The sequence below is a fragment of the Lissotriton vulgaris genome, chromosome 1_1 (genome assembly GCF_964263255.1).
Source record: "Lissotriton vulgaris chromosome 1_1, aLisVul1.2, whole genome shotgun sequence".
Lineage (NCBI taxonomy): Eukaryota > Metazoa > Chordata > Amphibia > Caudata > Salamandridae > Lissotriton > Lissotriton vulgaris.
The window spans coordinates 1,323,517,027-1,323,541,868 of NC_141685.1; positions in this window are offsets into that span (position 1 = coordinate 1,323,517,027).

Here is a 24,842-nt window from a genome sequence, read left to right on the forward strand (position 1 = left end):
TAGATTCTCCATGCCCTTTCAAAGTCAGATAATGTATGTGAGGCTGCTAGCCAACACATTCCCCGCACTGCCGATGTCACTGGTCGTGTTCGCTAAACAACAACTTCTGTTTCTATGAACATTTCTGTCATGCATATTTTTTTGAAATAGCTCAGTTTCTGCAACAAGAACATCCTGTGCACTTTGTTAGGATTTAATTGTTCTCGCGCGCTGCCTCTAAAATGCCAACAAAAGAAATAAGCCGTCAGCAGCCTCCCGTTACAGCTGAGCTGTATTGCTATTAATTGTTTATTTTTAATATGAGTTTGTGATATATACACACGCTGCATGCACTTGTGTCTTTGTGCGCGTTCGGGTGTTTTATGTCTTGGAGGAAATGTCTTTTTTTACATTTCATTTATCACCTCCACCCTCTTTCAGAAAGGCCCTGCAGTGGTGCTGTTCTGGCAGAGGGAGAGGGAGAGGGTGTTAAACATAACAATGTGATTTATGGCCTCACGAAGTTTTGTTTACATGAATTAACTCCTAATTACAAGTGCTCTTTTTACTTGGAAAACACGACAAAAAACAAAGCTCTTCCTGGGGCCCTGGTGTGTGTTTCTTTCTTTCGTTCAGTTCATCTGGCATGTGTTCTAGCCGATTATAGCTTTGCACTATGTACCCTTCTCCTTTGTCAGCCATGCTTTTTAGTTCAAAGAAAATGCTGAGATGCCGGTTTCCATTTTAAGGAAATGACCTGGTTTCTTTATAGATACTGACAACGCTATACAATTTCATCCTCAATGGAGGGGTGGGGTCAGAACCAAATGACGTATCTACACCCAAATGTTGGCTGCACACAGAAGGGAAAACGGTACCTTCACGGGGCCACACTAGAGACTGATGCTCGCACTTTCATGCCTCCTGATCTGGTTTCGATGAATTGCTTTTCGTTATTAGTGGCAAAGGAGAACATCCGACGCATTTTGTTTTTCGGGTCCTGGAACCCCGCTCCTATGTTTAACTGTCCTCATGAACTCTCCTATGGACTCCACTTGGAACATAAAAGGCCAGGGTTTTTAGCATGCAATAAAGTATTTAACCAAGAAAAAAAGGAGCTCATCATTTAACGGTCAAGAGTCAAGGGGCCTTATTTATGAAGGCCTTGCGCCGCCGGTGCGTCACTTTTAACATGGGAAAAAGTGACGCACCGGTGGCGCAAGGCCTTCATAAATATGGCCCCAAGGTTCTTTAGTAGGCGTGTATTTTTTTGCACTTTGACGTTTTGGGATTTCAGTGCTTCCTTCATTGGTAGTGGACTGGGTTTTCTCCTCCTTCCTGCTCTCTCTCTCTTGCCATCCCTCTCTTTTCTGCCTTCTTACTCCCTCCTGCCCTCCCTTTCCACCTCTCTCTTCTGCTCTCTTTCACCTTCTTGTCCTCCATCTCTCTCCTGTTCTCTCTTTCCTGTCCTCTCCTCCTCTAGCCCTCCTTCTCCTTCCCGCCCTCCCTCTCCTACCTGCCGCCCTCTCCTTTCTGCCCTCTCTCACACACTCCTACCTTCCCTCCTGTCCTCCCACTCCTTCTTGCCCTCCCTCTCCCTTCTGCCTATTTTCCTTCTTGCCTTCCCTCTCTCTCCTGCCCTCTCTTCCTTTTGACCTCTCTTCCTTCTTACTCCTGCCCTCCTACATGCCCTCCCTTTCCCTTCTGTCCTCTCTCTTGCTCTCCCACTATTTTCTGACCTCCCACTCCTTGCATTTTCGCCTTCCTACCCTACCTCTGTATCCTCCCCACTCTTCTTTGCATATGCCTTCTCAACATGCGCTATCACTGCACACAGCCTCTCAACACACGGCCTCTATGCACATGCCTCTCTCCATATGATCTCTCTGCACAGGGCTGTGTGTAGAGAGGGCAAGTGAAGATAAGGCATGTGTAAAGAGGGCGTGTGCAGAGAGGGTGTTTTCCAGAGAGGCACTCCATATTTCTGTGTAAAGTAAAACACATCAACGTTTTACACATAATTCAAAGAAGTTAGAAAAGACCATTTGTCAAAAGCAATACCAAAAGCACAAACTTTAACAAAGGCGAAACCATTGCATTGTAAATGCTTGTTTTTGTATTCTCCCACTTCCCCCCACACCCCTACCCTCCACCCCTCCCAGCTGCCCCACTGTTTTGGATCCTGAGTAGCCCCCGCTGGGTTGCAATTGACATGAAACTACATCGGTCCTCACTGCCCGGGAGATTGGCTGGAACTACACTGCCTTGGGGCCCACCTGCAATGGGTTAAGGCGCAGGCTACAATTGCCTTGCCTCTGGGATCTGTCTACATTGGCCCAGAGGTGGACTGTAACTACCTTGCCATGGGATCTGCCTGCACCAGCCTGTAGGTAGGTTGTAACTGGCTTCTCCTCAGAGCACACTGCACTAGCTAAGAAGTGGGCTGTGACTGCCACAGAAGCTGCATCATTGCCACAGGCCCAATCGAGTTCCACTTGGCCTCACACCCTAAAGAAGCGGGCTCTGACTGACCTCCTCCAAGATGGCTTCAGAACGGTATGCAAGTATGGTGTGCCCCATCTGTGATCAAGACAGAAGAACTACAACATACTGATGAGAGAGCAAGGACTTGAGACGGTTTTTGCTTGCACGTATCACGGGTAAGTACAAAGCAAACGGATTACGTATTTGAACCTTTGGCCAACATAATGTGCACCTGAACCTGCTCCTGTCTGTCCTGTGACTCCCCGAACGGTTTCTGACAATGGGAATAAACATCCAGAAATCAGGTCACTAACCCACTAAAGATCATTCATGCAGTCTGGTATGACATAGTCTAGATCCTTCACATGGACGTCATTTGGGAGGAGTCATGTTTAGCCCTCTCTGAGGCATGGAATAGCAAAGGAAGTTCCAGGAGTAGTAGAGAGCAAGCTAGAGGTCACATCTGTGACCACTGACTAATCCCAATGATGTTCAATGATCTTTGGCATGGCATGTGGAAGTAGTTTCCTCTGCCACAAATACAAAACAGATGCCATTTGTGTAGATACTGCTGATGCATGGCCCATAATAGAACAGGAATTGAGAGCCCGATGGGTACAGACTATATCGCAAAAAATATTTAACAATAGTATTCACTAGGGCAGCCGACGTGGTTCGCATTTTGGGGTGAGGAGCGTGGGGGGGGGTGGGGGGGGTCGTTGATGCGGGCTGCATTGAAATAAATAAAACATAAAAACACTTACCTTGCCGCCACCGCTGGGTCCAGCATCTTCTCTCCTGCTCGCTTGTGTCCGACTCCAGGTCAGAACAGGAAGCAGGCATCCAGGGTCCCACCCCTAAGCCAATCACAACGCTGCAAGCACCATGACACAGCGCTCAGCCAGGGGCTGTAGTAGTGGGCATGTTCTCCATGCAGGCTGTAATGCATCCTGCATGCAGAAGGGGGAAAGTGTTAATTACTGTTTTTGGCGGCCTGAGAGGGCTGACCAAACAGTCACTGCGCACAGGATTGCTCTACCACTCCTCCACTGCAGCTCTACCACGCCTCCTCATGCACTGCTGCAGCAGGAGGACAAAATTAAATAAAAATAACATTCCGTTATTAGCATTTTATTTTTTCCTTTCTTTTGCCACATTCTGGCAGTGGGGTGATGCTCCTCCGCCTTAACCGAGGAGCCACCACTGAGTATGCAGTACATCAGCTGAGGTGCTTTTTAATAAACCCCATCCTATTACTGTACAAAACCTTTAATTCTTACCACTTGTAGTACTTGATAGCACATGCTACGACTCTGCATTATTTAGGAAGAGTTATTATGTTTTTATTTTATTTTTGTAATCAAATTACCTTAACTGATGTGCTTTTGTTCTTTTGAGACTTTTTATTTGGTGCTGTGTTCTATAGCCGTTTTAACCATGACATTTGTGTGTTCGTTTGATTATTTAATTAACAAATATATAACTTTTTAATCCCGAGCACTTGCCACAGCACAATGTGCAGTTTTACAATTCTGTAAATGTCAGGTGTTGTCAACTCAGTGATACCTACTACATTAATAGCAGAAGGATGAACGGCAGAAATACCCTGCTGAGAAGTAGAACATGTTAAAAATATTTGCCGAGGGCGCATACTAGCACATATAGGTACCAGATTAAAGTTGTGTATTAAATAGAGCTATCAGTAGTGTATTTATTTTGGTTTTTTTTAACCCTATGCTTAATGAACTATTGCTTACGCTCTGCAATGTGCATTATGAATGACATCATAACAATTTAATCAGATATATAAAACCAACTACTGCTGCACTACTTAATGTTCAAGCATGCCATTTTAACTTTACATATTTTTCCTTTGAAGAGCAAACATTTCTTTTAGCTTTAGATAGCACTGACAAGCCTTTGCCTCTTTTAATGGGAGCTTTTTATCTGCCTTTAGTTGCAAAGGTGTGTTGCAGAGCACCCCTGTTCGTTTTATGCAAATGATGGGGTATTTTAAATCTCAACAGCACGTTTCTACCCTGCTGTGATTTCACACTTGTACCCGGACGCTTTAAATATCGACTTGAGTTACTGCTGATTATCTCTGAACAGAAACAACTGAGCACTTATTTATACCACTTATAAAGAGCACTATCACCTTACAGTTATCCTGGTGCTGAGGGCCTATATCTGGACAAAGGTGCATAGTGCTGTAGAGGGTGGGTAGCTGTGACCCTGGAGTTACACAGGGAAGTTTAAGAACTTTTCTGAAGTGTAGTAGATCCGTTCCAGATCTAAGGGCAACAGGGAGCTTATTCCAAAGCTGAGTCGTTCTGACCATAAAGGCTTTGCCTGCCCTGTCCCTTTTTACATAATTTTGCAACAAACTTGAGGTTTACAGTTGCTGAATTAAGGCATCTGCCTGGGACGTATCTTTTTAGTCTTCTTTGTTGGAGGAGGGTCCCTTTTCTCTTAATTGTTTTGAAGACTATGCAACAAAAAGGTTTAAAGGCTATTCTCTGCTTTATTGGAAGCCCGTGGAGTTTTTTAATGGCATTGAAGGCAGAGGATCTCCATGGCCTATTCAGTGCTTCAAGGGGATACCTTGTTTGCCTGGACTTCGCCGTGGGCTGTTCCCTGCACCTGTGGTGTTTTTCTTCTGCCGCAGCTCCTCGCCGGACCCGCTTCGCGGTGTGGAGAGAGGCGCCTTGAGCATAGAGGGGCTCTGATCTTGGACACCGGACTCTGGGCTTTGGCAGGCAAGTACAGGGCTGCGAGCGGACCCGCAGGGACTCCAACTCCCAGGAGCCCCTGCGTGAGGTCAACCCACAACACCTGGGTCGCTCTCTCTGACTGCCACGCCCCTGCCCTAGCACTTGAAAGCAGCCCCCTTCCTGATCGACGTGGGATACCTTGTTTGCCTGGACTTTGCCGTGGGCTGTTCCCTGCACCTGTGGTGTTTTTCTTCTGCCGCAGCTCCTCGCCGAACCCGCTCCGCGGGTCCCGCTTCGCGGTGTGGAGAGAGGCGCCTTGAGCATAGAGGGGCTCTGATCTTGGACACCGGACTCTGGGCTTTGGCAGGCAAGTACAGGGCTGCGAGCGGACCCGCAGGGACTCCAACTCCCAGGAGCCCCTGCGTGAGGTCAACCCACAACACCTGGGTCGCTCTCTCTGACTGCCACGCCCCCGCCCTAGCACTTGAAAGCAGCCCCCTTCCTGATCGACGTGGGATACCTTGTTTGCCTGGACTTCGCCGTGGGCTGTTCCCTGCACCTGTGGTGTTTTTCTTCTGCCGCAGCTCCTCGCCGAACCCGCTCCGCGGGTCCCGCTTCGCGGTGTGGAGAGAGGCGCCTTGAGCATAGAGGGGCTCTGATCTTGGACACCGGACTCTGGGCTTTGGCAGGCAAGTACAGGGCTGCGAGCGGACCCGCAGGGACTCCAACTCCCAGGAGCCCCTGCGTGAGGTCAACCCACAACACCTGGGTCGCTCTCCCTGACTGCCACGCCCCCGCCCTAGCACTTGAAAGCAGCCCCCTTCCTGATCGACGTGGGATACCTTGTTTGCCTGGACTTCGCCGTGGGCTGTTCCCTGCACCTGTGGTGTTTTTCTTCTGCCGCAGCTCCTCGCCGAACCCGCTCCGCGGGTCCCGCTTCGCGGTGTGGAGAGAGGCGCCTTGAGCATAGAGGGGCTCTGATCTTGGACACCGGACTCTGGGCTTTGGCAGGCAAGTACAGGGCTGCGAGCGGACCCGCAGGGACTCCAACTCCCAGGAGCCCCTGCGTGAGGTCAACCCACAACACCTGGGTCGCTCTCCCTGACTGCCACGCCCCCGCCCTAGCACTTGAAAGCAGCCCCCTTCCTGATCGACGTGGGATACCTTGTTTGCCTGGACTTCGCCGTGGGCTGTTCCCTGCACCTGTGGTGTTTTTCTTCTGCCGCAGCTCCTCGCCGAACCCGCTCCGCGGGTCCCGCTTCGCGGTGTGGAGAGAGGCGCCTTGAGCATAGAGGGGCTCTGATCTTGGACACCGGACTCTGGGCTTTGGCAGGCAAGTACAGGGCTGCGAGCGGACCCGCAGGGACTCCAACTCCCAGGAGCCCCTGCGTGAGGTCAACCCACAACACCTGGGTCGCTCTCTCTGACTGCCACGCCCCTGCCCTAGCACTTGAAAGCAGCCCCCTTCCTGATCGACGTGGGATACCTTGTTTGCCTGGACTTCGCCGTGGGCTGTTCCCTGCACCTGTGGTGTTTTTCTTCTGCCGCAGCTCCTCGCCGAACCCGCTCCGCGGGTCCCGCTTCGCGGTGTGGAGAGAGGCGCCTTGAGCATAGAGGGGCTCTGATCTTGGACACCGGACTCTGGGCTTTGGCAGGCAAGTACAGGGCTGCGAGCGGACCCGCAGGGACTCCAACTCCCAGGAGCCCCTGCGTGAGGTCAACCCACAACACCTGGGTCGCTCTCTCTGACTGCCACGCCCCCGCCCTAGCACTTGAAAGCAGCCCCCTTCTTGATCGACGTGGGATACCTTGTTTGCCTGGACTTCGCCGTGGGCTGTTCCCTGCACCTGTGGTGTTTTTCTTCTGCCGCAGCTCCTCGCCGAACCCGCTCCGCGGGTCCCGCTTCGCGGTGTGGAGAGAGGCGCCTTGAGCATAGAGGGGCTCTGATCTTGGACACCGGACTCTGGGCTTTGGCAGGCAAGTACAGGGCTGCGAGCGGACCCGCAGGGACTCCAACTCCCAGGAGCCCCTGCGTGAGGTCAACCCACAACACCTGGGTCGCTCTCCCTGACTGCCACGCCCCCGCCCTAGCACTTGAAAGCAGCCCCCTTCCTGATCGACGTGGGATACCTTGTTTGCCTGGACTTCGCCGTGGGCTGTTCCCTGCACCTGTGGTGTTTTTCTTCTGCCGCAGCTCCTCGCCGGACCCGCTCCGCGGGTCCCGCTTCGCGGTGTGGAGAGAGGCGCCTTGAGCATAGAGGGGCTCTGATCTTGGACACCGGACTCTGGGCTTTGGCAGGCAAGTACAGGGCTGCGAGCGGACCCGCAGGGACTCCAACTCACAGGAGCCCCTGCGTGAGGTCAACCCACAACACCTGGGTCGCTCTCCCTGACTGCCACGCCCCCGCCCTAGCACTTGAAAGCAGCCCCCTTCCTGATCGACGTGGGATACCTTGTTTGCCTGGACTTCGCCGTGGGCTGTTCCCTGCACCTGTGGTGTTTTTCTTCTTCCGCAGCTCCTCGCCGGACCCGCTTCGCGGTGTGGAGAGAGGCGCCTTGAGCATAGAGGGGCTCTGATCTTGGACACCGGACTCTGGGCTTTGGCAGGCAAGTACAGGGCTGCGAGCGGACCCGCAGGGACTCCAACTCCCAGGAGCCCCTGCGTGAGGTCAACCCACAACACCTGGGTCGCTCTCTCTGACTGCCACGCCCCTGCCCTAGCACTTGAAAGCAGCCCCCTTCCTGATCGACGTGGGATACCTTGTTTGCCTGGACTTCGCCATGGGCTGTTCCCTGCACCTGTGGTGTTTTTCTTCTGCCGCAGCTCCTCGCCGAACCCGCTCCGCGGGTCCCGCTTCGCGGTGTGGAGAGAGGCGCCTTGAGCATAGAGGGGCTCTGATCTTGGACACCGGACTCTGGGCTTTGGCAGGCAAGTACAGGGCTGCGAGCGGACCCGCAGGGACTCCAACTCCCAGGAGCCCCTGCGTGAGGTCAACCCACAACACCTGGGTCGCTCTCTCTGACTGCCACGCCCCCGCCCTAGCACTTGAAAGCAGCCCCCTTCCTGATCGACGTGGGATACCTTGTTTGCCTGGACTTCGCCGTGGGCTGTTCCCTGCACCTGTGGTGTTTTTCTTCTGCCGCAGCTCCTCGCCGAACCCGCTCCGCGGGTCCCGCTTCGCGGTGTGGAGAGAGGCGCCTTGAGCATAGAGGGGCTCTGATCTTGGACACCGGACTCTGGGCTTTGGCAGGCAAGTACAGGGCTGCGAGCGGACCCGCAGGGACTCCAACTCCCAGGAGCCCCTGCGTGAGGTCAACCCACAACACCTGGGTCGCTCTCCCTGACTGCCACGCCCCCGCCCTAGCACTTGAAAGCAGCCCCCTTCCTGATCGACGTGGGATACCTTGTTTGCCTGGACTTCGCCGTGGGCTGTTCCCTGCACCTGTGGTGTTTTTCTTCTGCCGCAGCTCCTCGCCGGACCCGCTCCGCGGGTCCCGCTTCGCGGTGTGGAGAGGGGCGCCTTGAGCATAGAGGGGCTCTGATCTTGGACACCGGACTCTGGGCTTTGGCAGGCAAGTACAGGGCTGCGAGCGGACCCGCAGGGACTCCAACTCCCAGGAGCCCCTGCGTGAGGTCAACCCACAACACCTGGGTCGCTCTCCCTGACTGCCACGCCCCCGCCCTAGCACTTGAAAGCAGCCCCCTTCCTGATCGACGTGGGATACCTTGTTTGCCTGGACTTCGCCGTGGGCTGTTCCCTGCACCTGTGGTGTTTTTCTTCTGCCGCAGCTCCTCGCCGGACCCGCTCCGCGGGTCCCGCTTCGCGGTGTGGAGAGAGGCGCCTTGAGCATAGAGGGGCTCTGATCTTGGACACCGGACTCTGGGCTTTGGCAGGCAAGTACAGGGCTGCGAGCGGACCCGCAGGGACTCCAACTCCCAGGAGCCCCTGCGTGAGGTCAACCCACAACACCTGGGTCGCTCTCCCTGACTGCCACGCCCCCGCCCTAGCACTTGAAAGCAGCCCCCTTCCTGATCGACGTGGGATACCTTGTTTGCCTGGACTTCGCCGTGGGCTGTTCCCTACACCTGTGGTGTTTTTCTTCTGCCGCAGCTCCTCGCCGGACCCGCTCCGCGGGTCCCGCTTCGCGGTGTGGAGAGAGGCGCCTTGAGCATAGAGGGGCTCTGATCTTGGACACCGGACTCTGGGCTTTGGCAGGCAAGTACAGGGCTGCGAGCGGACCCGCAGGGACTCCAACTCCCAGGAGCCCCTGCGTGAGGTCAACCCACAACACCTGGGTCGCTCTCCCTGACTGCCACGCCCCCGCCCTAGCACTTGAAAGCAGCCCCCTTCCTGATCGACGTGGGATACCTTGTTTGCCTGGACTTCGCCGTGGGCTGTTCCCTGCACCTGTGGTGTTTTTCTTCTGCCGCAGCTCCTCGCCGGACCCGCTCCGCGGGTCCGCTTCGCGGTGTGGAGAGAGGCGCCTTGAGCATAGAGGGGCTCTGATCTTGGACACCGGACTCTGGGCTTTGGCAGGCAAGTACAGGGCTGCGAGCGGACCCGCAGGGACTCCAACTCCCAGGAGCCCCTGCGTGAGGTCAACCCACAACACCTGGGTCGCTCTCCCTGACTGCCACGCCCCCGCCCTAGCACTTGAAAGCAGCCCCCTTCCTGATCGACGTGGGATACCTTGTTTGCCTGGACTTCGCCGTGGGCTGTTCCCTGCACCTGTGGTGTTTTTCTTCTGCCGCAGCTCCTCGCCGGACCCACTCCGCGGGTCCCGCTTCGCGGTGTGGAGAGAGGCGCCTTGAGCATAGAGGGGCTCTGATCTTGGACACCGGACTCTGGGCTTTGGCAGGCAAGTACAGGGCTGCGAGCGGACCCGCAGGGACTCCAACTCCCAGGAGCCCCTGCGTGAGGTCAACCCACAACACCTGGGTCGCTCTCCCTGACTGCCACGCCCCCGCCCTAGCACTTGAAAGCAGCCCCCTTCCTGATCGACGTGGGATGCCTTGTTTGCCTGGACTTCGCCGTGGGCTGTTCCCTGCACCTGTGGTGTTTTTCTTCTGCCGCAGCTCCTCGCCGGACCCGCTCCGCGGGTCCCGCTTCGCGGTGTGGAGAGAGGCGCCTTGAGCATAGAGGGGCTCTGATCTTGGACACCGGACTCTGGGCTTTGGCAGGCAAGTACAGGGCTGCGAGCGGACCCGCAGGGACTCCAACTCCCAGGAGCCCCTGCGTGAGGTCAACCCACAACACCTGGGTCGCTCTCCCTGACTGCCACGCCCCCCGCCCCACCTCCTTCTCTTTTATTTTTGCACTAGGATCCCGCTGCGCGGGAGCGCGCGGGAGAGCACCAGGACAAGCCCGGGACAAGGGCGGGGCCGTCTGTGGCCGTCATAGCCCGGAGTAGGCCGGGCTGGGCCTACCCTCTTGGTTCTGCCGTTTGCCATCAAGTCCCTAGCACAACAAGCTGATAAATTGCCCCATTGCTACCATCACACTCTAAGATACCATGCCGTCCCCGGTAAGGGAAAGTACCCCCATAAGGCAGGCAGGAACAAAAAACATGACCTTAGAGAATTACTTTCCTAGGGCGGGGGGAGATGGGGACAAGGAGAACACATTAAGCCGGCTCAGAGCTGAGCGGAGACGCTCTATAGATAATTTGAAAGGTAGACCTCTAGGAGACTATCCTCCCACACCTAGCGAAGACTTGACACTAAATGAAGATGTTCCGATCCTGCTTAGGGATGTTACAAAAACGCCCCCAGTGGTACTTATGAGCTCAACCCCAGTGAGTAGCACAAGCCCAAGTAGGGGGACGATTGACTTAATTTCTCAACCGCCCCCAGCATCAAAGCCTAGGAAAGCCAAACCTAAAATAGCTGTAGCACAAGGGGTTTTTGGGCCCCCACCAAACAAACGTAGGAGGAAGTCGAGGGGTGCCCAGGCTAAAAACAAACCAAAGATCCCTCATTCTGATTTTGGGAAGTCATCTAAACCCTCCATATCAACTGTGACACCGTGGCTGACTCACATTCTAAACCCGCTGCACAAGATGGTGTGGCCCCTGTCCTGACTAAAGAGACGGCTAGCAACATTGTTAAGGCCCCCCTCTCTGTTGCTCCGCTGGGTAATTTGGAATTCCTGCTTAGGTCACTTTTGTTACCAATTAGTGAAAGCATTAAAAAAGTGGAAATCAGACTAACCATTCTTGAGGCTACACTAAGCAGTATGAAAAATCCGGCCAATACTCAAGAGAGGGCTCCTAAACCTATTGCCACCCCAACAGCTCCAAAAAGTGTTACGCATCTTGCTCCCTCACAGGTTGCAACTGCGGCCGCCCACCACAAACCCAGAGGAATAACCCTGCCCCAAATAAGCCACCTAACCCCATAGGACCTATACCCCCTGCAAATGCTGTTCCCCCGGTACAGCCCCCAGATAGTTTTGCACCCACTCCACTAATGAAGCTTCCCCCCAGGCCACGTAGACCCAATTTACCACCAGAGGCGAATGACTTTACAGTAGTCATGGCGGGCGTCCCACCACTAGAGGCAGGGGAAGCCGAGGATTTCTGTGCTCTGAAAAGCAGGGTGATTAAGTGGCTAAATTTGAATAGACCCTTACCCGTACACTTAAGCAATGAGATCATAATGGTCAGAAGGGTGCCTTGGATAGGGAGAACACGCAAATCCATCATAGGGGATTGCATATTGGTGAGCTTCAGGGATGCTGGAACAGTTGCTCACATATGCCAGGGAAAGAACAGATCACAGGTAACAACAATTCAAACACTTCATGTGTCTTTCTTCTTTCCCCCCCAGCCCAGCCCCTGTACACGTGACCCGTTCATATGACAACTGGGAAAGGGTGGGTCGAAGGGGTGTTCATCACGAGTTCAATCCCAGGCCATTATTTAGCCGCCCAGAGCCACCCTTCCACACATTCAATCGGTTCCACTGCCTGGATGGTCTTGATGGGGTAGATTGACAAAGAGATAATGGCATATGGGGTATAGGTGTAGAGGGGTTCCAAATGCTGAGTCGGAGAAGCACAGCCCCGAGGCAAAACAAAAGTCATCAAGTTGCGCCCGGAGTTATGTGCTGGATGAACCTAGGGTTGTAGATATTGCATGTATAGGTGACGCACAGGGACCGGAATTGGGAAAACAAGTGCGAGAATCACTTGGTGGGTCACAGGGAGGAGGGGTCCAGGGGGGTAAGGCATTAAAAATCATCTCATGGAATATAGCTGACCTGGCTGGGAAATTTAATAACAAAGAGTGGCTTGACTATATCAGAAAATTCCATGTAATTTGTCTGCAGGAGACCTGGGCCCAGGAGAATAATTTCCATCTGCAAGGGTATAAGTGTTTTTTTGTACCTGCTCAAAAATCAAGATCAGGGAGAGCCATGGGAGGTTTAGCTATTTATATAGATCTGAGCCTTCCGGGAAGTTACACTTGCCTTGATTGGAATTCCCACAGGATTCAGGCAGTCAGGTTCACTGGGAAAGGTCTTAGATTTGTTGCAGTAAACCTTTATAACAACGAGATAGCGGGATCTAACATCTCTCTTGTTACTGAATTAGATAATAGGTTGGGCCAGGTCATAACAGGCCAAATAAATGGGCAGTCACATGGGTTGGTGGTTATGGGAGATTATAATTGCCACTTGTGCCCGGTACTGGTCCAAATAAGCACAGATTGGTCCCGATGCCCTATGGAGAAGGGACCGCATTTCTCTCATACGCCGTTGGGCTCAGCTTTCAGAATGTTACGGTTTAAATATGACCTTGAACACACCATTAATATGGTAGGGATGCAGGAGGATGGCACACTCCCCCCCACATTTAAGGGTAGAGGATGCTCTTCCTTCATAGATTACATTCTGGTCTCAAGGTCCTTAATTAATAAGACAACTAGTGTAGGGATCGAATGGAGTGGCTTTAGTGACCATAACCCTCTTGTCTTGAAGCTGCAGTATATGGTGGGTCTAAGTATTAGAGTTCAACGCACCTTCACTGAGAGAGCAACAGACCAGGGCAGGAGACTAAAATGGGCTAAAATAGACGGGGAAAAGTTCTACAAGGGCCTGGTGGACGCAGGCAAACTTGCTATTAATGATTGTTTGGACACAGAAGTCCGCGGACCGAGGATAATGGAAGCTTTCGACCAGATCGCTAATCTGGTCGATGGTTTGCTAAAGACTAGTGTCCCATTTAAGAACCACGGGAATCCCCGATGGTTCGACAAAGACTGCTCCAAAGCTTTGAGGGAGCTGAAAAGCTGCCTTAAAACTAAACCAAGGGTCCCCCACAAAGTTAAGGTGTGCAGAGAAATTTATAAAAAGGAAATTAAGAGGAGGAAACTTGCCTTACAGGCGGAAGCATGGGCAGATTTACGAGAAGCGGGGGAAAGAAAGGACCTAGCAGGCTTCTGGAAAATAATTAATAACCCAACTTTCCAGGAAAAAGATACTCCGGATATAGGGGCCAATATTCTCCCAGAGCAGTGGGTCAACCACTATAGGGGCCTGTACAATCATGAGCCTGGTTCTACTGTAGACCTACCGGCCATTCCAACTGAGGCTCCACTGGTAGAATTCTCCATTAAGGAGATCATTGCAGGGATTGAGGGCCTGACCAAAAATAAAGCTCCGGGGCCTGATGGAATCCCCCCTGATCTGTTTTTGAGTAACATCGAACTCTGGGCTCCCCTAATGACAAGGGTTATTAATACTGCTATCATCTGTGGCCTGCCCCCGTCTTGGTCCACGGCAGTAATTGTGCCGATTTTCAAAAAGGGCAACAGAGATGACCCAAAGTGCTACCGCCCGATCTCCCTGATTGATGTGTCAGCAAAACTTTTGGGGAGGGCAATTCTTAATACACTGTCCGAGTGGACCGAGGAAAAAAACATCTTCTCGGACACTCAATACGGATTTAGGGCAGGGAGGTCCACTAGTGACCTGTGCCTGAACCTTTATATGCTGACTGCCAAGTATACCATGGCTAGTGATGAATCCATTTACATGGGTTTCATGGATCTGGCAGCAGCATTCGATCACGTCAATAGGGAAAAATTGTGGGGCATGATGCTTAGTATGGGGATAGAGAGTGGTCTAATTAATATATTGAGGGAACTGCACAGTGACACCACCGCCAAAGTCCGCTTTAATAGGGAGGGGGGGCTGACTAGTTCTTTTCCCTGTAAGAGTGGAGTCCGACAAGGCTGCATTCTTGCTCCCTTTTTGTTTTCCCTTTATATTAATAATTTGGAGCAGTTTCTGTTAGGTCTGAAGGCAGATTGCCCAAGGGTTGGGTCGCGTCATATTCCTGTTCTGCTTTATGCAGATGACACGGTACTGATCGCACGGACACCAAGGAGCCTACAAACCTGATTGATGGTTTTGTTAGGTTCATGAGTGCCTTGGACCTTTCTGTAAATCTGAGTAAATCCTATGTGCTCCTGGCGGGGAAAAAAACCACCTCTAAATTTACATACAAAATAGGGAGCCACATTGTGGAAGAGGTCAAAACGTTTCCATACCTTGGTGTAACATTTGATGGTGCCCTGCGGTTTGATACCCTGGTGGAAGAACGTTGTGGTAAAATGATTGCATCTAACGGGGCAATTGCTAGCTGTGGCAGGAGGCTAGGAAGATGGTCCCCGGAACAGGTGATAAATCTGTACAGCTCAGTATCATGCTCCAAGGTAATTTACGGGGCAGAAGTATGGGGCTTTGTCAATACCACTAGTATCCAACGTGAAGAAAATAAATATCTGAAATCACTCTTGAGGGTACCACAAAGTACTGCTGGTTTGATTGCCCATAGGGAGCTAGGGAGACCATATATAGAAGATCTGATAAAATTGAGGCCTATTATCGCTTGGTTAAAAATCTGGTACAATCCTGATGCGACACTTAGTAGAGAAATCTTATCGGACTGCCTAAAAAGGGACAAGTGTATGCGCATCCCCTGGCTCCTTTATGTGAAGAATACCCTGGAGGAGCTAGGTTTTGGGAACCTCTTTACTCATCCTGTAACTATTGTAGCCCAGAATAAACTGCATGTAGGGAGAATTTTTCTAGAGCGGAAAAACCTACGCAGAGATGAGGCTGAAGGGTGCAAAAAGACAGTGAGGGCCCATCACCTAGTGAAGAGCGTGGAAGGTATGGAGCCATACTTGTTCCTCATGTACAATGCACAGGATAGGTTCCTGATGTGCCGTTTCAGATTGAACCTTCTCCCATTTATGTTGGCATCACCAGCGGGGTTTGCTACATCAATAGAACAGAAGGGGCCCTGCGGCTGCGACAACAGGTCTCCGCAGGACTCCCTTCATTTTGTTTTACTCTCCCCCTTTTACTCAATGCCCAGACGCAGATACCTTGTAAATATTTTGAAAAATGCTAATTTGGTCCACGCTAGGGAGGCACTTGTATTCTTACAGAAAGCTGAGGAACCCCTAACACTGTCTAGTATTATGAACTTTATCAAGGTAGCACTTCGTTTAAAGCTTACTAGAGGAGAAGACTGAAATGTTTTTACTTTAACTTTTAAGTGTTAAATATGGCTATATTGTTGTATTTATGTTTTGTTAATTCACTGTACAAAGAACCCTGAAATGTTTAATGACTTTTTAACATGTAAATATGAGTGTGCTTTTATGGTGTTTTTTAATCACTGAATAAAGATTCTTTGACTTGACTTGACAGGGCCAGCTTTTGCGGCTGAGGCCTGGACTCGCTGCAGTCTCTTTAGTAGGTTTCCAGTACTCCAAGTGGCAGTGTGTTACAGAATTCAAGCCTACTAAGAACCACACACAACTAAGGTTTTTGCCATGCGAGGGCAGCATTGGGAAGAGTTTTCTTCAGCCTTAGAGAAGAGCAAAACAAGGGCAGCCGCTTTATATACATGGCTCTTTAAGGCCAACTTGATATCAAAGGTGAATCGTAGGTTTCGTAACGTTTCTGGTTGTTTTAATTCAGTTTCTTTAGTCAGTGAAATTCAGAGGGAGTTTCATTGGGATTTTTGCAGCTGGGTACCACAGGAACTTGGTTTTGTCCTCATTGAATTTTAGTGAGTTGCTGTTTATCCAATTGACAATGTCACTTATACAGTTATGAAAGGAGACCAGAGTGTACGATTTGTTGCTTTCAATGGACAAGATCAGCTTTGTGTCATCAGCATAATTCACCAGCCTGATGTTGTGGGACTTAATGACAGTTATAAGGGACCATGCATAAATGTTGAAAAATATCGGACTGAGTCCCGATCCCTGTGGGACTCCAGGCTCTATGGTTTGGAAGTCAGAGCAGTAAGGAGGCAGCAAGACCTCTTGACAACCTTCTGGCAAGTAGGATATGATCCAGTTCAATACTGTCCCGCTGACCCCAATCCTAGCTAATCTTTCCAGTAGTGTCTTATGATTCTCCCTTTCAAAAGCGGCAATATCAGTACTGCTGCCTGCCTGCTGTCCATCCTCACTTGGAGCTCGTCCATGGCCAGTAGCAAAGTAGATTCCATGCCATGTCCTGGAGCCAGTGGCAGCTCCTCCATAGGGGCATTTGGGCTTCGCCCCACTGCTTTCTCGCAGTGCGAGAAGAAGGAACATAAAATGGTACAAACTACCATTTTGTGTTTAAGTGCCTGGTTGGGGTCGGGAGGGTGGGCGGTCCTGCTTGAGGGCAGGGGGGCCCTGGAGCCAACCAAACAGTCAGTACCAACAACAGTGGGTAAGCCACTCCCCCCTGTCCTCAAGCAGGACCGCCCACTCTCCCTTTCTAAGTCTCTCCTACTCTGCCCGCATGGCTGCATAGGAGGAGACCTCTTGAAACCAATTTGCTTTTTCGCCGAAAAACGTGCACTCTTTGCATTGCTTTCAATGGCAATGCATGCACGTTTGGCGATTCCCTTGCGAGAGCGAGCTTTGGCGACATCTGTTTGTAATTAACTTGCAAACAGATGAAGCTGTCAACTACCTTCTCAAGTAAGAAAGAGGGGGAAAGGGAAGTTGGAAAGAGAAAAAGAGACTGCACTGCCTTGAATTATTCTAGCAGGATTCTGTTTGTCTGGTGTTGAACCCTGTAACAAATAATTATATACATAAACACTGTACCCCACTAATAACCTATTATCCTCACTCCTCTACTATATGTTTACCTGACTTCACGCAGGGTTTTGCTGCTCTCTTGGTAAGACAGATCGGTGTGTCTTGATCTTGGTCTGTTTTATCGGGTTTGGGTGTTTATACAAGATGGTGTATTCTGCAAATACAAACAATATTTAATATCAATGTCACTAGGTATCCCCTACCCACTAAGTACTCTTGTTACCTCGCTTTCATCAAAACCTAGTGTTGAACTAATCCTCTTTTCTGGTATGTTTCTGACTGTCTGTAGATAACTGAAGAATGGTTCTGATATTCTTTTCTCTCTTCTTGTATTACAGCTTTGCCGACAAGACCCCTTGTAGGTAAGTACAATTATATATATATATATATATATATATATATATATATATATATATATATATATATATATATATATATATATATATATATATATATATATATATATATATATATATATATATATATATATATATATTCACTGAAAAAACCATAGGTTTCACACCAGTTATAGTTAGCTGGAAATTTTACTGATAAAAACCATTGAAATTCCCACGTTATAGTTAGATGGACTCACTATAACTTGCGCGTGCAATGCACTGCTGATGACATCACATATTACATCACTCATGACATGGTCAGTGACATCACTCATGACATCACTGATGACACCATCCAGTGAATGTGTGTCTTTCTGAAAAATAAATATATTTTATATATGTATATGTAAAAGTTGATGGAAGAATAAATGTTTAAATAAGTGTCTAAATGGATGGTTTTTAAAAATTGATTGGTTAACTGGCTTAATAAGACATCATCAGCAGTGCATTGCACGCGCAAGTTATAGTGAGTCCATCTAACTATAACGTGGGAATTTCAATGGTTTTATATCAGTAAAATTTCCAGCTAACTATAACTGGTGTGAAACCTATGGTTTTTTCAGTGAATTTAATAGGTTTTTTAAATGCTAATTCCTAACTATAACTGGTGTGAAAACTATGGTTTTTTCAGTGAATTTCATAGGTTTTTTAAATGCTAATTCCTTTGTATATCGAGTTTCTAACCTTTTTTTTTTTTTACAATTTGCTGTTTTTTTTAAAGTATTCATGTTTTTTTTATATAATTTTTTTCTTTTGCGCTCTGGGTGCGCGCTCCGGGAAGCTTTCAGCTAAGCTCTCCGGTAAGCTTTTCCGTGAGCTCATCTGAAAGCGCACCCAGAGCGCAACTGTCGTTCGTGAAAAAAAATATGAATGAAAAGTTAATAATAATGCAAAACATTTCGTACCATACAAATAAAATTAGTTTTTTTTTAATAAGGAAAATGATTATGCATTTCTATAAAAGATTGATGACGTCACTTCGGCGCGCAACGTAAGTGCCCTCGGAAGCGCCTACGTTCGCGGCGCATAAACGCACGCAAAAGCGCCTACGATCGCGCCACGTTTGCGCCCCGGAAGCGCCTACGATCGTGCTGCGTAAACGCACCGGAAGTGCTCCGGAGCGCGCAGCATAAACGCGTCGGGTCATGTGACCCTAAAATAACACTTTTCATTGGTTGCTAACAGTTTTTTTTTACAATGAATGAAATCCCCACCCATTTCCTTCACTTCTTCTTTCACTTTTGTGACTGAAAGACCTGCCTTTTTTGCTGTTCCATATTCCTTGATTAATCATGGCTGCCAGACCATCCAGCAGTGAAGATGACTCCAATGATTTCATTGATGAAGAGCCTCCTCAGCCGAAGGTCAAAGAACATTTCATCTGGAAATTTTTTAAGTTTCCAGCAGACCAGAAGAAGGTGAATGCACCAAAAGTAGAGTGCAGGATCTGCAAACAGGTCCTGTCACGGGGTAACCCCCCAAAAAAATACTCTTTTGGCAACTTCACCATGATTCGCCATGTGGAGAGGAGGCACCCCCAGAATTTTGCCCGGGAAAGTGTCAGGGCTCTGGCACAAGAGGTTCCCAGAGATGGGGCCTCTACATCAACAGGAGGAGCAACTTCTTCTGGGAGAGAACAATCGCAGGAGCAGGTAGCAAACATACAACCTGCATTTAACCATGGGGTCGTCAAATGCAGATACTGCAATCAACTCCTCACCTATGGGGAGCAAAGTGTCCTGCTCATGGTTCGAGCATTGGAGAACCATCGCTGCCCTTCCCATCCCCTAATTTTTTTCTTTTCTTTTTGCTCCTGTTGAGCAGTTTCCATTCCCTGTTTTTGTTCCTGTTCAGTTAAAAGAAGAAAACCAAAAGTTCTTTTCAGAACTACCTCCAATTCTCATCAAAGAGCTATATTCTTAAAAAAATGAAGAGTAAGTGAAATATAGTGCATTGATAATTGAAAGGAGAATGAGTAAGAAAGAACAGAAAGGTATGAGAGGTGAAAGGAAGTGAAGTAGGAGGAATGAAAGAAGGTGAGTGTTAGAAAAGAAAGTTATGACACAGTGAATAAACTGGAGGCCTCATTTCTGAAAAGTGACGCATCGCTACGTGAAAACAGCGATGCGTCACTTTTCTGGACGCACTCCTTATGACATTCCAGATATGTCATATTTAATATATGACTAATCAATTCGCAAGGAGTTACAGATATGTCAGTATTTCTGACGTATCTGTAAACACAAAAGTAACGCATTGCAGGAGTGCGTCACAAAAGTGACGCAACTCCAGTAATGTGTCCTTTCACAAAGTGACGCACTGCGTCATTATTACCAAGCTTTTTGCAAGGAACACCCCCTCTGCATGCATTATACCTGACACTATTTTTTAAAAAGTGACGCATCTAGGTACATGGGTCACTTTTTAAAACTCTGCGCCACATTGTATCTGCATCAGGTATAATGTATGCAGAGGGGGCAATCCCTCGCAAAAAGCTTGGTAATAACGACGTACTGAAATCTATGAGATTTCTCTGCGTCACTTTTAGGATGCTGTTGCGTCAAAATCTTGCGCCTGCCTCGCGTCACTTTCATGTTTACAGATATGTGAGAAATACTGACGTATCTGTAACTCCTTGCAACATGATTCATCATACATTAAATATGACACATCTGGAATGTCATAAGGACTGTGGACAGAAAAGTGACGCATCACACCAGCAGTGTAATAAAATGTGCCTCGTTGCACTATATTTAAAGGATGCAACAGCATCCTAAAAGTGACGCAGTGAAATCTCAAACATTTCACTGCGTCGCTATTACAAAGCTTTTTGTGGGGGAACACCCCCTCTGCATGCATTATACCTCACGCAGATATAATGTGGCGCTTGATTTTAAAAAGTGACCCATCTACCTAGATACGTCACTTTTTAAATATAACGCAACGAGGCACATTTTTTTACACCACTGGTGCGATGCGTCACTTTTCTGTGCGCACTCCTTATGACATTCCAAGTAACGCATTGCTGGAGTGCGTCACAAAAGTGACGCAACTCCAGTAATGCGTCCTTTCAAATGGGGAAAGCAGCATGTGAAAGGTCTTGCCTCAGTCTAACACCTGCTGTAAAGCAGGCACAAGATTTTGACGCAACAGCATCCTAAAAGTGACGCAGTGAAATCTCAAAGATTTCACTGCGTCGCTATTACAAAGCTTTTTGCGGGAGAACACCCCCTCTGCATGCATTATACCTGACGCTATTTTTAAAAAGTGACGCATCTAGGTACATGGGTCACTTTTTAAAACTCTGCGCCACATTATATCTGCGTCAGGTATAATGTATGCAAAGGGGGCATTCCCCCACAAAAAGCTTGGTAATAACGACGTACTGAAATCTATAAGATTTCTCTGCGTCACTTTTAGGATGCTGTTGCGTCAAAATCTTGCACCTGCCTCGCATCACTTTTATGTTTACAGATATGTCAGAAATACTGACGTATCTGTAACTCCTTGCAACATGATTCGTCATACATTAAATATGACACATCTGGAATGTCATAAGGAGTGCGCACAGAAAAGTGACGCATAACACCAGCAGTGTAATAAAATGTGCCTCGTTGCACTATATTTAAAAAGTGACGCATCTAGATAGATGCGTCACTTTTTAAATATTGCATAACAATGCGCATTTTTTTACACCGCTGGTGCGTCACAAAAATTGACGCACAGGAGGCGCAAAACTAACAGCGCAAGGCCTTCATAAATATGGTCCTGGATTTTCCCCGTGCTTCGCCGGTGCGCGTACCATGCGCTTCCCCCGCGCAAAACGAAAAAAAAAATGTAATGCCCTGCAGGACCCTATTTTAGTCCCTACATCAAACCTAGGGGGTCAGAGGGGGTCTACTCTTCCCCCTTATGGTCATTTGCCCCTTTTTTTTTCAAACCCCTTGTGTCTCGATTTTACCGAGACACAAGATGGCGGCCGCTCCAGACTGTTTAGATTGTTTACAGACACCCAAGAGCCAATCAGCTTTCTGCGCGCAAGTCGCGTGTCGCGCCAGGAGCGCACTCAAGTACGCGCACCGGAGAGCGCCTATAGATATATATATTTTTTTGAACCTAAATTACTCAAAATCCACTGGAGCACATATCTTGAGACATAGCAAAGGCACATCGGGCTACCAGTCCCTACAATTTTGCCAAGTTTGGTGTAAATCCATTCAGCCGTTCGGGCTAAAAGTGAAATCGACCGCCCTATGGAAATTAACATGGGGAAAATGCGTTTTGGGACCCCCCTTTTATCTCGGCCCCCGCTTGACGTATCCCCCCCAAACTTTCAGGGAAGGACCGGAGCTCGACGAGGCCATTTTCAGGAAATTTTCAGGCAGATTCGTCAACCGGTGCCAAAGTTATTCCAAATAGAATTTTGAGATTTAACATTGAAAAAAATCCTAACTATAACTACCTACTGGCGACCGCCAGTAGGTAATATATATATATATATATATATATATATATATATATATATATATATATATATATATATATATATATATATATATATATATATATATATATATATATATATATATATATTCTTGCTCCACTGCCAAAAAACTTGACACACCAGCACTCGTAGTAGGTTAAACCTTGTCGGGTTTATTGCACAAACAAACAATGAAACAGACGCGTTTCAGCACTTGCCTTCATCAGTGTCAACTGGCGGCGGCGAGGGGGAAGTTCATAAAGGCAATCATAATCAAAATAAAAAACGGACCGCGGTCCAAATCATAAGCACCATCTTGAAATGGCAAAAAGAAAAATTACAATTTCATCAATTCAAGTATATCAAGTTCAGATTACTGTTGGAAGAAATACATGTGGTGTTTACTATTTCATTACACCAAATACATTATTACATCCCTATTTTAAGACCCTGAATGGGCAACAGTTGCGGGACATTTGATTCAGTGCATCTGAATTGGTTAATATATCACAATCCCACAGTCTCTGATATGCACCTGGGTTATTTTCTCATGTAGAGATATGTCACGGGGAAGGTCTAATTATATTGAAGCACGCAACCACAATAGGGCCCTGGATGGGCAAACAGTGAATGGTTTAGACTATTTATAGTTTTTCTGGAATCACTGTCTGTTCTAGTCAATAATGGAAGTATGCATTATATCATGTATCATATAATCCCCTGACTCCTTACTACCTTGGTTTCTTCAATTCATTCATAATAGATACTCTGGCATCGACACAGCTCATAGTAACATTCTTTGATCATTGATTACAGGTGCGATGTTAATTCTTCCACCGCATTGAGACCTCCAGGTGACTTCGTTTGGAGTTCAATGATATATCATGACTCCAAGCGTCTTAGCTTCTGCTTGTAGGCACCCCCTCTCAAATCTTGTGGGATGCAGTCTAGGCTAAAAAAGCTATGAAGAGTTCTATCGCTATTGTGATGCGTGGCAAAATGGTGGGCCATCGAATAGTTCTCATCCTTATTAGCGATGGCCCGTTGGTGTTCTAGTATTCTTAGCTTCACTGCTTTGGTTGTGCTCCCTACGTAGCGGAGTCCACAAGGTCATTTCCGGCAGTACATCACATATGTGGTAGAGCAGGTTACAAATTTAGGGATATTGATCTTGGCCTCCTTGTGAGGTACCTGGTATGATAACACTCTCTGACTCGTACTACAGGCCTTGCATTTCCCACATGGGTATGACCCATGCATGGCGTGTAGTTCTGCTTTAGATCTCTCTTTGGACAGATGGCTTTGTACCAGCTTGTCCTTCAGGGACTTAGTTTTCCTGAACATTATCATTGGATGATCCGATAGATCTTTACCGATAACAGTATCAGATTTGAGAATGCCCCAATTCCTTAGCATGATGGTTCTCACCCTATTCGCTGCCACCGAATAGTTGGTGATTAATCTTATTATGCCATTGCCACCCTTCCTTGCTCTACTCTCCCTCTAAATCAAGAGTGTCTGCCTGACAGTGGCTAATACTTTGCCTTTTGCTTGTTTGAGCACCGTGTGAGAGTAGCCACATGATTTTAAACGTTTTATGCTTTTCTCAGCTGCCTCCTCAAAGTCCTTATCCAGGGAACTGCTGCGTTTTATTCTCAACAGTTCCCCATAGGGGATACTTTTCACGAGGGTTCCGGGGTGACTACTCCGTCCATGCAGAACAGAATTCCCCACTGTTTCCTTTCTGTAAAGCGCGGTTTGGATTGAGCCTGAGTCGACAAAGACCCTAAGGTCCAGAAAATTGACCTCTTTCCTGCTCATATTGTGGGTGAAACTCAAATTCAGATCGTTGCTGTTTAGGGACGCAATATAATCATCTGCTGAGGATTCTGATCCCTTCCAAATAAGGAAGAGATCGTCGATGTATCTCCTCCAACAGATTATCATTTCCACCCACTCAGCCTTGTCCTCCGCCTGGCCACCTGCTTCTCCCACCAGCCCACAAACAAGTTTGCGTAACTGGGGGTGAAGCAGGTGCCCATGGCCGTCCCCCTGATCTGCCTGTACCGTTGATTCTGGAATATAAAGATATTATTATTTAGACAGAATGATATAAAGTCCATAATCATCCTGCTGTGTTCCAGGTATCTGGCAGATCTTAGGTCAAAGAAGGTTTTCACCGCTCTCATCCCATCCGTATGCCTTATGCTGGTATATAGGCTGGAAATGTCTATAGTTATCATTACCAGATCATTTTCCCACTCCACATCCTGTATCTGCCTAAGGAAGTCCTTTGTATCTTTGGTATACGAACTTAATGGAGTTACCCATGGGGCAGGAAAAGAGTCAATGAACTTTAACATATTCTCCGTCAGTCCTCCGATGGACGATACAATGGGTCTCCCTGGTGGTCTAGTGGAGTCTTTATGTACTTTCGGTAGGTGATAGAAACTGGGTAACCGAGGTTGCTTATTCTGTAGATATAGGTACTCCTCTCTGGATAATATCCCCTTGCCATACCAGTTCTCAATAAGGATATGGAATTCACGTATACTTCGTTGGTATTCTTGTTCTGTTGTAGGTAGGTAATTGTCGCGGTCTTGTAGCTGGTGTAGGGCTTCTTTGCAGTAATTCTGGCGACTCTGAATCACGACATTTCCG